At 26.6% G+C, this 6,004-nt stretch overlaps 1 protein-coding gene across 1 annotated transcript in view; it reads right to left on the reverse strand.

Moving 5' to 3' along the window:
• LOC111676109 (serine/threonine-protein kinase Doa) overlaps positions 1-6,004 on the reverse strand; it is a 146,816-nt gene that overhangs the window by 87,285 nt on the left and 53,527 nt on the right. The gene's annotated exons all lie outside the window — the stretch shown is intronic.

Below are 6,004 nucleotides of genomic sequence, written 5' to 3' on the forward strand. Positions count from 1 at the left end.
CACCCAACACTTCGTAATGACTTGCAATTTTAATCACATATCTATCAACATACTTTTCAATAACAACTGCATATCGTCCTGATTACTCATAAGTAGTCTAGTAACTTTGTAATAATTTGTTATTTAAATACTTTTTAATTTATTTGTCTACTTCTCCCGGAACATATAGAAGTTGTTTACGTTTTTTACTTGATTGTAAGCGATTGTGCCTCCAATAACGTCACTGTATTAAAATAATGACTTAAAACGTTATTGTATAAGTTAAGTTTAACATTTTAACCCCTTACATGGTAATAAGTGTTTTTTCACTGAAAATCTCAATTAATCCTGTGATCCTTTGGAATCATTGCCAATAAATTTCTTCTATTGCTAACAGGGTGCATTATAAAAGCCGTGATACGCTATTGTCAGATCTTACAACGTTCTCAGTAAAATGTTCAGAAAATATCTAATAATCGACTGAACTTACAATTTTTCTTTTGCAACGTTGTCAGAAAAAGCATGACCGAAAATATTGCAAGACAAAATTTGTAAGTTGACAGTATTATTAGACATTTTCTGCGCATTTTACTGCCAACATTGTAAGATCTAACAACCGCGTATACATAGCATAAAAACATATGCACGTTAAATATGATCTGGCAACTTTTGCCATACAACCACCTAAAATAAAATATAGTTATTATTATTTTCAATGTTTAGAAATTGTGTTTCCTGGACGTATTTCCTAAGAATTTTTCAATCAGTGCTTGTGAGAAATGTTATTTTCGGAAAAACATCACTTCCAAGATATTTGGATTTAGTTTCGAAGATTTATGGAGGAGGAAGGCTCAATTATGAACCGATCCTAACAAACTGTAGATATTCAGAACTCATTTCGGTTGCACTGATAATGCATTATCGTCTAAATATGGCTGGAAGGACAATTTTTTGCACGTATGTTCTTTGATAAAACAAATTCTAATTTAAATCTGAATGACATTTTTTCAAACCCAATTTTTATTTAAACTTAAAAAATAATAAATAAAGTTCTTTTAATCATTTTGAATTCAAAACACAATTCTTATCCTATTGCAAATTTTTAACTAAAAAACTTTACATTTTAACACATCAAACTGTAAAAATAAATTTAAACATTTTCTTAAAGTGTTATGTGTGTATTTTGAAAAATGGGTTTGAGGCGTGTAAAATGTTTTATGGGCCAAGCAGCCAACAAAATACAAAAAAAGTAAATGCTCACAAATAGTGTGAAGTTGTTTAGATAAACGTAATTTACATAGACAGTAAAATGTAATAAAAACAGACAAATTTTTTTAAATTTCCTGTATAAAAACTGTTAAACAATTTAACGGTCGACTCTTCCTACACTTGACTGTAGCATAATTTGCCAAAAAGTAATACATATACATTTCACATTAGATTAAAATTAGACACATCTGGCTAATTTTAATTTGAAATAAAAGAGAAATAAAAATTTTATAAATTTTAACCAAAATTGTATAAGGAAATTGCCAATTGAAAGTATAAACACCAAATAAATTAAGTTTAGCTGTTGACGATTTATTATTAAACTAGTTTTATGTGTTTTTTAAAAATATTTAATTAAAAATTAAATGAAAATGCAAATTTAAACAAGTTGTTATTTTTGTTGTCATCAAAACGCACATCCGAAATATGTTATTGATACACATTTAAATATGTACTTCCTATAAAAATTTAAAAAAAGTTCAGCCAAAAAAGATAATGAACTTATTACCATTAAATAGCTTTACAATGTGATAAAAACTAATTTAGAGTTGATCTCGAATGCGGATTTAATATGGATCTTACTAATAAAATTGAAGTATTAAACGTTAGTTTAAACACGTTAGTTTAAACGTTAGTTCAAACAAAGCCAAAGAATTAATATAATTAGGAATTGCTTGGAAATAAAATTTGATTGTGTCAACTAACTTTTGAAACAAAAACACACAAATTCTATAGAGAAACCTAATAAACTCTTGAGTTTTATTAAAATATATAATAAGGAAAACAACATTCAAATGTCATTAAAATTACCTATTTAAAAAATATTTAGTTGTCTTAATTAAAAAAAATAAGATTTGGTTGTCTCAAAAGCTCTTAAATTCTATAGAGTAACCTAATAAATGCTGAGATATATTAAAATATTTTCCAAATTTGGAAAATATCAATTAAATGACATTTAAATTTGCCATTTACATAATATTTAGTTGTCTCAATTAAAAATTTACTACAACAAGAAAACATTTAGTTGTTTCCACTGAAATATAAAATAACATGTGTGGATGCAAAGAATTTTTTTTTAATTATTGCACTTTACTTTTTGTCCCAGGGTAAAGTGTACCGCCAACAAAAGGGGTTTGTTTCCATAATTCCGACAAAAACATTTCATTTTTAAGTAATAAATAAAAACAAAAACAAATAACTTTTAAAAATATGTTTTTTTTTAATTTATGGTCATTGACTTTAATTTCATTGTAATTTATTTTTTTGGTATTTGGTCTGTGTCGTATCGTTTCACACAATAATTACAAAAATAACGTTTGTAAATGATTTATTTTAAAAGGAAAGAAACTTAAAATATTACTAAAATATTCTTAATTTATTCTCTTTTATTTTTTGTTGTTGTCTTTTTTAAAACAATGTGGTATGTATTATAATGATTATATATATTCTTGCTTTGAAATAATTTTTTAAATACCAAAAAATTAAAGCAGGGATTAGTTAGCATCAGAGTAAATGCCTTTGACTAATTACATTTAATAACGACAAAAATGACGACACATTGAACGATGATAATCATTTTTGATGAACGTGTTTGTGGTTGCGATGGTTTTGGAAATGATGTGTGTATTTCATTTGTAAATATTTTTTGTTATAATTTAGTGTTGGAGGTCAATAAATGTATTCCACGCGAGAGCCAAAAAACAACGAAAATACAAAAAAAAATCAACAAACGTGGGAATTTAATGAATAATGTTTTTTTTTTTTTTGATATTTGTTTTTTTTTTTTTAAATAAAGAGAAGAAAGCAATGAACTTTTTAACAACAAAAAGGAAATATATATTTACTTCATTTAGAAGTTCACAAAAGGTGAGTATATCTTTCTGTTATTTACATTTTACAGACGTAAACGAAACCTAAATGTTATTATTTAAGTTAAATCTCAGGTGGTCATTGTTTTGACCTTTGCGGAAGATACATAATGTCAGAAACAGATATGAAATACATTTTTATATTTAAGGAATATTCAAAATAAGTTTTAGAAAATTAGACAAGTTCGGTAGGGTTCAAACCAATGGATTTTTGTTGGAAAAAGTCGGAAAGATGTCTGTTCTAACTGACCGACAAAATTTGAAAAAAGTTGATACCATGTGACCAAGTTATACTTTTCCTTAGATATAATGTCAGATTTGGAGTAGCTCAATCCTACAGAAACGTATACTTTGGACTATTGGTTAAATTACAATGTTGATTGATGGTTAATTTACAATATTGATATCAGCATGACATATGATGATTTTAGAACTAATTATATAAGTGGGCCTGGGTCTTCTATTTATTGACTGATTTATGCCAAATATATAGAGGTTTCAATATCATAAAATATATAAATTTAATGGCTAAAGAAAATTTGCTTAGCTGAACTACTCAAAAAATGATAGTTCTATCAACTTTGCATATATGACCGCTCGTGCTCGACGTCTATAGACGTTAACATATTAAATAATGATCTTAATAAACAGAAGAAACGATTCTAATCAATTTATTGTTTACTTAATAGGCAACGTTCTATGACGAGTATTCGATCGCTAGCAGATTTTAATTTTGATTGAAATAGTTTTTTTTAGACCCAATACATAGTTTTCCGAAAGTTTTTTTTTCCACAATAACTTTAGGAACTTGGATTTCTTAAAGATTATTTATTTTTACTTTAAATTCTTTGAAAGTTTTAAAATTTCTTTATTTCACCACAAATTTCTTAATATCCGACATAACAAAGAAATAAAAAAAACCGTTTAGTTTGTTTTCTTTATAACAAAGTCACAATTTTTCAATTTTAAACTATTACAATTAAAGTTTGTAATAACATTGGGCACGTACAACTTCTCAATGTGTAGGTCTAAGCAGGTGAGCAGCAAGTGTACGAACGTATAATTCTTCAATTTCATAACTGTTAATATTTGTTAACAGTTTGACCAGACACAGAGTTAAGCTGTAATAATGGGTATAAAAAACAACACACAACACTAAATTCACAGACGTAAGGACGGACAGACGGGCGGACTAAGTAAAAATAAACTGTTTGACCAAAGCAATAAACAAAGAAAAATTGTGGCAGTGTCGCGGTAATTGTAGTTGTGTTTATATCGTGGTCGGGAAAAACGTTCATTGAACCGTTTTTATTTTGTCATGCTGTTTCGCACACCTTTTAAGTATGATTTTAAAACACATATCCATTCATACAACACAAACAAATTATAAATAATGAATGAAAGAGTTATGAAGTTAGAGAGAGAGAGAGAGAGAGAAAGACGGAGTTCAAAACAAATAAGAACAAATATGTACTATTATTTTTTTTTACGAAACCCTACCAATATACTACAAATCCTACTAATACCCCACACCCCCTTTTCACACTGTTTCTTTGATTTTCTTGGGTTCTTTAGCGGAATGAGTCAGTGTTGAAATATAAACAACAACAATAATAAAACCTGTAATTTATTAAAAAAAAAAAAAAAAAAAACAAACAAAAGAATCTAAATAAGAAAGTTTAAAGTACTTTAGGCTAAATGTATGAAAAAAATGTCAGTTATATGCGGGGTTGGAAACAAGAGGGTCATGAATCAGATCCTAAGAATAAAAATAAGAAAGTTTAAAGTACTTTAGGCTAAACGTATGAAAATATGTCAATTATATGCAAGTTTGGAAACTTGCTTTTCTAAGTTAAGGGGATCATGAGCCACTTTTTTCATAAAGCTGTAAGTTTTCCAAACCAGTCAAATTTTTCAAATTGTTGATTTATTAATTTTATAAAATTCAGTTTCAGCATTCTGTTCTAAATAATTAAAAAAAAAAATAAAGTGGTTCATGATCCCCACGTGCATAATGTCACTGAAAACATATTTTTTTTAATTCAAAAGAACAAAAAAACTCAACTATCATAGGGCATGAAAATCTAATTTTCAGAAAGAAAAAAGTTTTCAAACATTGAATAATATATAAAACTTCTTTATTTTAAATTATACATCTCTGAATTTAAACTAATTCTCCAACAAAAGCTCATTAAGACAGACAGAGATTGGTTCTTAAATTGTAGGAATACATTCCAAATGAATGGCTTTTAGCTTAAAAGCCAAACACAATAACTGAACTCTAGCTTAAATTACCCTTGAAGTTTTATTGTTCTATGGCCTGTCAGACAGTCACTCAGTTGATATGCCTCGAACAACAAAAATTTTGCAAATTTCAAAAATTAAGTTTTAGTATAAGTGTATTAGAATACAAAACTAAATACACTTAAAGAAAACTAAAATTATGTTACATAATTCAAATAAATTCAAATTATTTTTCAGATATTTAGAATTCAAATGAAAATTTTGCCAAATTCTGTAAAAGATCACTTTTTAAATTATAGTTTATTAGTTAATATGAGTAATGAGTAATGAAAATTATATTTCAAATTACATTCATAATGATCATTAAAAACATCATCACTATACTAAGAGCATCATCGTCATGTTATGTTATCGTCATTGACTCTTTAAATTTGTAATTTGTAAGAATTATGATGTGAAAAGTAAGGAGAGGTTAAAAAGCATTTTGAATTTCAGCTTCTTGTATTTTATTATATTTTTTAACAAAATGTGGTGAAATTTCGTAATAATTTTGTTTTTTTTTTTTTAATTTTGTTTTCAATGCATTTTCTTTATTTATTCTTGAATTTGTTTTGGTAACTTTAAATTAGAGATCATGCTTCAAG

This window comes from Lucilia cuprina, chromosome 4 (genome assembly GCF_022045245.1).
Source record: "Lucilia cuprina isolate Lc7/37 chromosome 4, ASM2204524v1, whole genome shotgun sequence".
NCBI lineage: Eukaryota > Metazoa > Arthropoda > Insecta > Diptera > Calliphoridae > Lucilia > Lucilia cuprina.